This window comes from Carassius carassius, chromosome 18 (assembly GCF_963082965.1).
Source record: "Carassius carassius chromosome 18, fCarCar2.1, whole genome shotgun sequence".
Taxonomy (NCBI): domain Eukaryota; kingdom Metazoa; phylum Chordata; class Actinopteri; order Cypriniformes; family Cyprinidae; genus Carassius; species Carassius carassius.
In genome coordinates, this window is record NC_081772.1 from 32,768,659 (window position 1) to 32,779,248 (window position 10,590).

General features: G+C 50.0%; 1 long non-coding RNA gene across 1 annotated transcript; it reads right to left on the reverse strand.

The window, feature by feature from the left end:
• Positions 1–319: 319 nt before the first annotated feature.
• On the reverse strand, positions 320–10,245 carry LOC132092810 (uncharacterized). The gene is made up of 3 exons (XR_009422258.1): positions 10,076–10,245; positions 631–847; positions 320–520 (listed from the first exon to the last, which is right to left on the reverse strand). It is a non-coding gene; the product is annotated as an uncharacterized LOC132092810 (long non-coding RNA).
• Positions 10,246–10,590: the final 345 nt, after the last annotated feature.

Consider the following 10,590-nt stretch of genomic DNA (forward strand, 5'->3'; position numbering starts at 1 on the left):
CAAAAATCCTCTATTTTGTTGACAACAAATTTATAAGAAAATTTGTGAAGATCATTGGTGTGCATTTTTAAATGCATGTTATAAGTGACTCAAACTCACAGCACTTGAAGAGATGGAGTTTGTATGGAGCAGCGTTAACTGTGAACAAAGCTGCTCTAAGACAGTGAAAACACTGACAGATCATAAGCTGCTCACGTGTAAAATAACAGAGCAATGTCAAGTGCAGTCTGCTTTCTCGTTTAAGGCCATTTCGTGCTCCTCTCTCAGTGACCATCCCATGATGTGACCGCGCTGGCTGTGGGTGCTCACTAAAGGTATGTGTCGTCGGGGATCCAGACGTTGTCTTCCCGGGGGTTCATGCCACACTTCAGGTAGGTCTCGCTGAGACACCAGCCAGGCGTGCGGTTGTCCTTGAGCGAGCTCATGATGGCGTGCACCAGCTTCCTCTTCAGACTGGTGCGATCCCGCAGGTGTCTCTCGTAATAGTGCAGTGTGTTATACAGGTACGTCACCGGACGATCTGCACAGACAGTTTTAGGATAACAGTAAAAACTATTTCATTATATAAATAATAACTGATTTACACTTTTAATTCCCTGGATGTGAAGCAGTGCCTGTCATGACTCTCACCATGGAACTTGTAGAGCCCCGCCAGGTGATCGAGCAGCGTCTCCAGAGACTTGGACACAGGCAGCAGCTCCAGGAAGTGATGGATGACGATGTCGAATACAGGAAGGAAGCGCAGACACACGTTACTGAAGTAGATGGGCAGGTACCGTGAGAGCAGCTGAATGGGAAAGTTGACCTGCTCTGCCAGACCTTCGAAGTACAGCTTCTCTGGATACTACTGCACGGGACACAGCGAAGGGGCTCATTTCTGATATAATCAACTTAGCATTCAGAGACAGCTGTAATAAATCAAAACCTTGTTACGCTGGCTGAATTCAGCTGAACATTTATGTTAGCATGTCATAGGTTACGGACGGCTAACATACCTCTTAAAGGGACAGCATACTCAAAAATGAACATTCTGTCACCATGTACTGACCCTCTTCATATTCAAAACACAGATGAGGACACTTTTAATGAAACCTTAGAGATTTCTGTCCCTCCATTTAAAGTCTATGGAACCAAAACTTTGATGCTTTCAAAAGTTCAAATTGTAAAAGTGGTTCAATCCAAGTTCTCTTATGAGAGTTCTCTCGCACTGCGTCTTAGCTAAGACGCTACGGGAAAAGTCTCTTTTCACGAAATACTGAAGCAAAAAATTATCCTTAATTTTGAATTTTTGTAAAGCGCATTTGCAGCAGTACACAGCCATAGGCGAGGCGGCTCGCTCGCTCATTGGCTGCTTCTGCAGCAAGTGCACAGCCTATCGAGCACAGGCTGATGCAATATCAGACCAATTAGGATGCTTTGCGCCCATCACGCCACTTCCCGCCGAAACGGGTGTGGCCCAACCCTATAAAAGGAGCTCGAAAAGGCTGACTCACCTGATTTTTCATCTCTTCAGCGAAGCTCACGCATCGCTGGATCACGGAGGAAGCAAGCGCCGTCTGAGAGGCATATCAGCGTGACGATCCATTCGGAAGCTGCTGGCCTCGCCGCCTTCTACTGCCGTTCCTGCTGCGCTGTCCGGCGCCCATATCCTTTAAATATCCTTATATCCTTGTGTGAGTTCACTCTGCGACATACACTCTAAAAGAGCTGCGTCTTTTTAAAGATGCCCTCGTGCGGCTCGTGCAGAGCGGCTCACGTCATCTGCGTCTCCTGCCTGGGTGAGGACCATGCAGCGCTCGTGCTCGCTGACGGCGGATGCCCTCATTGCGAGTTAATGCCTATGGTGACTGAGAACTCGCCGGGCGTTCTTCTCGAAGCCTGCATCATCCGCTGCACCGCAGCGCCTTCCGGAACCGCCTCCAGCTCTGCCGAGCTCGCCGGTTTCCTCCGCTTCATCGGCCTCCCCTGCATAGCTTCCCGATGGTCAGCGTCCGCTGTCTGCCGCCGCGTCATCGGAGGAAGTGGATCTCAGGGCCGCGTCGGAGGAAGAGGACACATGCTCTCTGCTTGTTTCGGGCAGTGAGGGTTGGGCAAGCTCTGTGGATCTTGCGCCCTCTGCTCAGAGGCACAGCAGACGGGCGGATATCGATAAGGAGCTGATGCGAGTGCTCTCGTTGGCCGCGGCGAGCCTCGGCCTCGAGTGGTCTGCTCCAGCGCCCCCTTCTCGTTCCCGGCTGGATGGTAGCTTTCTCCCGGATGAGCGTTTTTCTCCCAGCTCAAAGCACGCCCCCTTTCTTCCTGAGCTTCACGAAGAAGTGGCGAAAGCTTGGAACGCTCCTTTCTCGGCGAGAGTTCGGTCATCTGTTTCGCCAGCATTCTCCTCACTGGACGATGCTGAGAGCAGAGGCTACCTGTCACTTCTGCCGGTGGAACAGGCTATTGCAGCGCACCTTTGCCCGCCCTCTGCTGGACGGTGGACTAAGGCGGCGTTGCCATCCAAAGCCTGCCGCATGACGTCATCGCTGCTCGCACGGATCTTCTCTGCTGCTGGGCAGGCTGCGTCTGCGCTGCACACCATGGCCACTCTGCAGATCTTCCAGGGCGATCTCCTCCGCAAGCTGGATGAGATGGGGCCTGAAGCGATCTGTCTCGCGGATCTGAGGAGCGCTTCGGATCTCTTCCTCCGCGCTACTGAGTCCGCTGCACAGGCCATGGGACGGGTTATGGCTTCCGCTACGGTGGCTGAGAGGCTCCGGTCCTGCAGCTGGCCGCGATAGACCGGCCCCACAGAGCTCTCAGTCACGCCCACCGCCAACTGCGTCATCGCGACTGTGTCAGCAACGCAGCACGGGACCCCGTTCTCGCTCTTCCAGCTGTCGCCCCGCGGGAGCCGCGGCAAAGGATTGCGGTGAAGCCAGAAGCCCCGAAAACATCCTAGCACTGCTAGGAAAGCGCCGGTGTATGAGTTCCGCTGCGGCCGAGCTCTCACCCAAGCGCGCCGCTGTTACAGTTCCAAGAATTGTGACTGTCTCAGCGTCTTCTGCAATGCGCCATCCTGCACAAGTGCCCGCTTGCCTGCACACAAAAGCCGTTATCACGGCTACCCAGATATTTCCCGAAAAGAGTGTTATTTCTGGTGTTCCGGCCATGGCCGATGGTGCTATAAATGTTGTGACGATGTCCACTCCTCAGTGCCCATCTCCGCATATAAGCACAGCCCTGCACACAGGGCTCACGCCTATAAGATCGACTCAGATCGGTCACGCGCACCACATAGTAAACGTGCCCACTCCTCAGTGCCCACAAACACTATGTCACACACGGCGCGTGGTTTCTGTAAAAACGAAGCCCGTGCTCATACGATCTGCCCAGGCAGACAGCGAGTCAAAAGCAGTAAATGTGCACATTTGCAGCCAACAGTTACTCGCAGACATCATGAGTCCCATGGGACCCGCTCAGCCCTCCCTCGATCGGTTAAGCGCCGAGACGGGGTCGAGGAGGAGCGATCTGCCCGCTGTGATCAGCACGTTCCCCGCCTCAAATGCCACAGACGCGACGCCCATGTTGCAGCACACCGAAACGCCGCCATTGCCCAGGCAACAGAGCGCGCTTCGCATCCAGCCCTTAGCCATTCATGCGGATGCATGGTCAGCGCTTACAGGGGTTTCGGATTGGGTGCTAGGCATTATAAAGAGAGGCTACTCGCTACAGTTTTCTCGACGCCTCCGCGCTTTTTAGCGCGCGTCGAAACCACGGTAAAAACAGAAGTAGCACACCTACTTCGGGTCGAAATATCAAAACTGTTGAGCAAAGGGGCAATATAGCCTGTGTCTCAAGCTCAAAGCGAGGGGGGGCTGTACAGCAGATATTTTCTGGTGCCCAAGAGAGACGGGGGTCTCAGGCCCATACTGGATCTAAGACAGCTGAACAGGGCATTGATGAAACGCAGTTTCAGAATGCTTACGACCAGGAAGCTCCTCGCGCATATTCGCAGAGGAGACTGGTTCATGTCAATAGATCTGAAGGACGCGTATTTTCAAATACAGATAGCGTCAAATCACAGACGATATTTGAGATTCGCCTTCGAGGGCCAGGCATACCAGTTTACAGTCCTGCCGTTCGGCTTGTCCGTAGCTCCTTGTACGTTTACGAGGTGCATGGACGCAGCGCTCGCTCCTCTCAGACTCAGAGGCATGCGAGTGCTGAACTATTTGGACGACTGGCTAATTCTGGCTCAATCACGGGCGGAGCTCGTGGAGCACAGGGCCGTTCTACTCGATCACCTCGAGAGACTCGGTCTCAGTGTCAACTGGGCGAAGAGTTCGCTGAACCCCAGTCAGACGATACTGTTCTTGGGTTTAGCTCTGGACTCGCGTTCCATGACGGCTCGGCTGTCACCACAGCGCGCGTTGAGCATGCAGCGCGCGGCGAATTCTCTCCGCTGCGGCGTGACTGTTTCGCTCAGAGAATGTCAGAGGATGCTGGGTCTCATGGCCTCAGCATCTCCGGTTCTGCAGCTGGGCCTGCTCCACATGCGCCCCCTACAGTTCTGGCTGAAAGTGCGGGTACCCCGCGGAGCGTGGATATCTGGTCGACTGCGTCTCAAGGTCAATCAAGGTTGCGTTACAGCCCTGTAACCCTGGACAGAGATCGACTGGTACCAATCAGGTGTAAGCCTGGGGACTTCCTCGACAGTGAAGATGGTGTCGACGGACGCCTCCACGTCGGGATGGGGAGCGCTGCTTGAGGGCAGACCGTCCTTTGGCCTGTGGTCAGAACGGGAAAAGCTCCAACATATCAACTGTCTGGAAATGTTGGCAGTGGAGAACGCGCTGACGCGTTTTTGTCCCCAAATCAAAGGCCACCACGTCTTGGTCCGTTCGGACAACATGTCTGTGGTGTCCTACATAAATCGCCAGGGCGGTCTCGGGTCCCGAAACCTGTACAGGTCTGACGGAACGCCTCCTGGTTTGGGCTCAGTGCAACTTGCGCTCGCTGAGAGCAGTGCATGTGCCTGGGCTACAGAATCTGGGGCCAGACAGGCTGTCCAGAAACAACATTCCCACGGGCGAATGGTCTCTACACCCGCAAACAGTCCGGCTGTTGTGGGAGAGATTTGGCAGGGCGGAGGTGGACCTTTTCGCGTCCCACGAAAACGCTCACTGCCCCGCGTTCTTTTCCAAGAACAAAAGCGCGCTGTCACAGAGATGGCCGTGCTGCCCGCTTTATGCTTTCCCTCCCGTCTCCCTCCTTCCACAGGTGATAGAACGGGTGAGAGAAACGAGATGTTCCATACTGCTTGTAGCACCTTTTTGGAAGAACCAACCATGGTTCCCAGATTTGATGCGGTTAGCAGATATCGCCCCGTGGCCAGTGCCTTGGTGGAGGGACCTCCTATCGCAGGCCAGGGGCTCGATTTGGCACCCTCAACCGGAGTTGTGATCCCTCCATGTGTGGGCGCTCAACGATTACCCGCTGATCTCTCAGTGGGAGTGCTAAATACTATCACTCAGGCTAGGGCTCCGTCGACGCGACGGCTCTATGCATCGAAGTGGTCGGTGTTCTCCAGCTGGTGTACAGCTCGGGGATGTTCACCCCTTAGTTGTGAGGTGACGGAGGTTCTCTCCTTCCTGCAGGAGCTGTTGGATAAGGGCAGAGCCCCATCCACGCTCAAAGTCTATGTGGCGGCCATCGCAGCGTTTTCTGAAATGGCGCTGGGTCATTCAATAGGAAGGAACGATTTGGTCATCCGCTTCCTTAGAGGAGCTAGGAGGCTGAATCCTCCCAGACCTCCGTCAGTCCCTGTATGGGACCTCGCGACGGTTTTGGAGGCCATGAAGGGTTCCCCCTTTGAGCCTATCCAATCGATTAGCCTCCAGCATCTGTCGTTCAAGACGGTATTCTTGTTGGCTCTCGCTTCAGTGAAGCGTGTGGGTGACCTGCACGCGCTCTCGGTGAGCCAGTCATGCTTGGAGTTTGGGCCTAATGACTCTAAGGTCATACTCAAACCTAGGCACGGTTATGTGCCAAAGTCCCTCAACACGCCGTTTCGGGCCCAGGTTATTGCCCTGTCTGCCCTGTCGGTGTCAGGAGAGGATGGAGACTCGAGTCTTCTTTGCCCTGTTAGGGTTTTAAGAGCTTATGTGTCTCGCTCTGCTGTTTTTCGACAGACTAGGCAGCTGTTTGTCTCATTCAGTGGACGTTCCAAGGGAATGGCTGTTTCGAGACAGACTCTATCCAGATGGATAGTCGACGCCATAGCGTTAGCTTACGCTTCCAAGGGCCTTCAGTGCCCGCTGGGCGTCAGAGCACACTCCACAAGAGGCCTCGCCGTCTACATTTATCAGGTTTTATAACCTGGAGGTTCCCGCTTTGCAAGCAAGGCTGCTGTCGGTGTAGCCGAATCAGGGCCCTGATGGGAATTCTGAGTTCGTGAGCGTTATGCGCTACCGACTGTTATATGGGCAGTATTGTGTAAGACCCGGATTGCCACATTGGTCAGGCCTTGCCTCGACTGTGTGATGGTTGTATTGCCGCATCTATGGGTGCCGCTAGATATGGGACGGAAGGCTTTCCCCCCCTCTCCTGTCCTGGGCTCTCTGTGAGTCCCTCGGGTGACTGTGCACTGTAAATGCTGGGCGTTGCTTCAGGTTTATTGGTGTGTGATCCCTGCGCGCATGGCGTTTTACTTGGGGTTCCCGTAGCGTCTTAGCTAAGACGCAGTATGAGAGAACTCTCGTAAGAGAACGTACTCGGTTACTTACGTAACCTCGGTTCTCTCTAGAAGAGGGAACGAGTACTGCGTTCTCTACCGTGCGTACGATTCACTCTGGTTCGCTTCGGCGATGAAATAAATCAGGTGAGTCAGCCTTTTCGAGCTCCTTTTATAGGGTTGGGCCAAACCCGTTTAGGCGGGAAGTGGCGTGATGGGTGCGAAGCGTCCTAATTGGTCTGATATTGCATCAGCCTGTGCTCGATAGGCTGTGCACTTGCTGCAGAAGCAGCCAATGAGCGAGCGAGCCGTCTCGCCTATGGCTGTGTACTGCTGCAAATGCGCTTTACAAAAATTCAAAATTAAGGATAATTTTTTGCTTCAGTATTTCGTGAAAAGAGACTTTTCACGTAGCATCTTAGCTAAGACGCAGTACTCATTTCCTCTTCTAGAGAGAACCGAGGTTACGTAAGTAACCGAGTACGTTTTCTGGCCAGAGAGGTTTGTTCTCATGCATCAAGCACATCTGAGCGCCCATTTATCATATTTGATAAGCTTCATGTATGTGTATTTATCTACATTTATATGTGAAGAAAATAGTAAATTAAAGAAATAGTTCACCCAAAAATTAGCTGAAAATGTGCTCACTCTTGCTCACAAAGAGTTTTTCTTCGTCAGGTTTGTAGAAATGTAGCACTGCATCAGTGTCTCATCAATGGATGCTCTGCAGTGAATGGGTGCTGTCAGAATGAAAGTCCAAACAGCTGATAGCATCACTAAAATATGAGTCCATAATTTACAACACTTCCTCCAGTGGAGGAATGAATGAGGCGATCATATGAAGCGATCATGTCTCTTCACAGGACTTCACCACATCTTTATAAACTTTTGAAGCATTAAAGTTACAGAAATTAAAGCATTAAGGTTACAGAAATATATCAGGTTTCATTAAAAATTTCCTCATATGTGTTTTTAAAATGAACAAAAAACTCACACAGGTTTGGCATGACACGAGGGTGAGTAAATATGGACAGATTTTTCATTTCTGGTTGAACTATTCCTTTAAGACCTGCACAGTTCTCCCAGTAGATAACAGCTGTACTGCATTTGAGTGACTTTACCAAGTGCACTGATAAACATCAAGAGCTCTTCTAGACTCAGAGAGCTCACGTGCTGGCTTTGAACATCATGGTCAGGTCAGATCAGGTCAATCTGTGTGCTGAATTATGTTGTTTGCCATTCAGCATAAAAACACAAGAGATTAAATGTCAAGGCAATCTGAGGTCAATCTCTCCTTAAAATGCCATAAAAGTGAAGATGGGAGGGGGGTAATAACTGTGTGCTCATGACATTTCAGACAGCCATCAAGTGTGATATTAAGCCGCATATCTTGAACTGAGATGGTTTTCAGTTTCATCTCTAAAGGTCAAGAATAGTAGTATACACCAATCCATAACTAATGTACATCTGTGAGAAGACACTGCTGAGCCATTCACAGTGCCTGGCGTGGCCAGCGTTTGCTGTGTCCACTCAGGTCATTTCATTCCTTATTTCCCTTGACAGGACACTGAAGAACAAATGTGTATTCGCACAGTTTGGAAAGCTTGGCAAGAGTGAAGGGCATTACGTTCAGTAAATCAAGCCCAGTACAGTCAGAAGAACAGAGAGGCCTGTCACAGAGTGTTTCGGAGGAAGAATAATCACTGGATTAGTGGAAGTTTGCTTAATCAGCAGTGGATGGATTGGAAAACTGAGACACATACTTTTCCAATAATTTGCTGTATGAGCTTCATGGACACTGCTGCTATCTAATGTGTCATTGTGTGTTTTGTGTGTGTTTGATGCATATTTGCTTGTTTTTTCCCTGGCTTGACAAGTAATTTCTTACTGCTAAATTCTGAAAAAACAGAGGTGTTAATTATAGGACCTAAAAACTCTGCTTGTAATAACCTAGAACACTGTCTAAGAGTTCTTACTAGAACCAGGAAGTATGACCATATTAGCCCGGTCCTGTCAACACTGCACTGGCTCCCTATCAAGCATCGAATAGACTTTAAAATATTGCTTATTACTTATAAAGCCCTGAATGGTTTAGCACCTCAGTATTTGAATGAGCTCCTTTTACATTATAATCCTCTACGTCCGCTACGTTCTCAAAACTCAGGCAATTTGATAATACCTAGAATATCAAAATCAACTGCGGGCGGCAGATCCTTTTCCTATTTGGCGCCTAAACTCTGGAATAACCTACCTAACATTGTTCGGGAGGCAGACACACTCTTGCAGTTTAAATCTAGATTAAAGACCCATCTCTTTAACCTGGCATACACATAACATACTAATATGCTTTTATTATCCAAATCCGTTAAAGGATTTTTAGGCTGCATTAATTAGGTAAACCGGAACCGGAAACACTTCCCATAACACCCTATGTACTTGCTACATCATTAGAAGAATGGCATCTACGCTAATATTTGTCTGTTTCTCTCTTGTTCCGAGGTCACCGTGGTCACCAGATCCAGTCTGTGTCCAGATCAGAGGGTCACTGCAGTCACCCGGATCCAGTACGTATCCAGACCAGATGGTGGATCAGCACCTAGAAAGGACCTCTACATCCCTGAAAGACAGCGGAGACCAGGACAACTAGAGCCCCAGATACAGATCCCCTGTAAAGACCTTGTCTCAGAGGAGCACCAGGACAAGACCACAGGAAACAGATGATTCTTCTGCACAATCTGACTTTGCTGCAGTCTGGAATTGATCTACTGGTTTCGTCTGGTCAGAGGAGAACTGGCCCCCCAACTGAGCCTGGTTTCTCCCAAGGTTTTTTTCTCCATTCTGTCACCGATGGAGTTTCGGTTCCTTGCCGCTGTCGCCTCTGGCTTGCTTAGTTGGGGACACTTCATCTACAGCGATATCGTTGACTTGATTGCAAATAAATGCACAGACACTATTTAACTGAACAGAGATGATATCACTGAATTCAATGATGAACTGCCTTTAACTATCATTTTGCATCATTGACACTTTTCCTCATGAATGTTGTTCAGTTGCTTTGACGCAATGTATTTTGCTTAAAGCGCTATATAAATAAAGGTGACTAATAATGTCAGATAAGAACTATTGCTGTTTTTTAGTAAGTAAGGGCTATTACACATTTGAACAGGTTTTTACCATAGTATCTTACAGTCTTTTACCATTGAAATCAAAAGATAATTATTTACAGTATGCTATTGGATCCCTCCATGATATTACTCTGAAATGATTCCATGAGATCTGAACTTTTCTTGACAGCTGAACTGATTTGGGGAAGAATTTCGTGTTGTTAGCGTGTAGCAGGCTGTGTGTGTCTGTGTGTGTTACCTAGTGGTAGGTCATGTGTTTGGTGTGCCAGTCCCTCTGCAGCCAGTGTTCAGGAGCGTTCTCCTTCACGAAATCACTGACGCGGTTGTGGAAGTCGTTGGGTTTGAGGAGGAGGAGCTGGATGATGAAGTAACAGACCTGAGCCCCGTTCCCCTCGGGGCTCCTCATCGCCTGCATGAAAACACACAACCTTCAGTGCATTTGTTTGGAAACGTTTGTTCAGTGTAGTGTATTAAGACAGAAGAGCTCTCAGGTGTGGTTTTCTTCATCAGTGCAGCACAAAAGCGCAGCAGGTCGCTGTGCACTGCAGGAAGGGTCAGTGTCACTGATGTGAGCACTCGATCAGACTGATAAATGGAGCATGTACAGTACAGCAGGAAGCTGATTGATCAGCAGTCGGGCTGGCCTTCTGTTAGCTTCTGACACACAGATAATGTTTCACATGCAGCTTTACTCACATGCTGCGCTAACAAGCCACTAAATCCCTGAGTCAAACACCAAAATGAATCACTGGA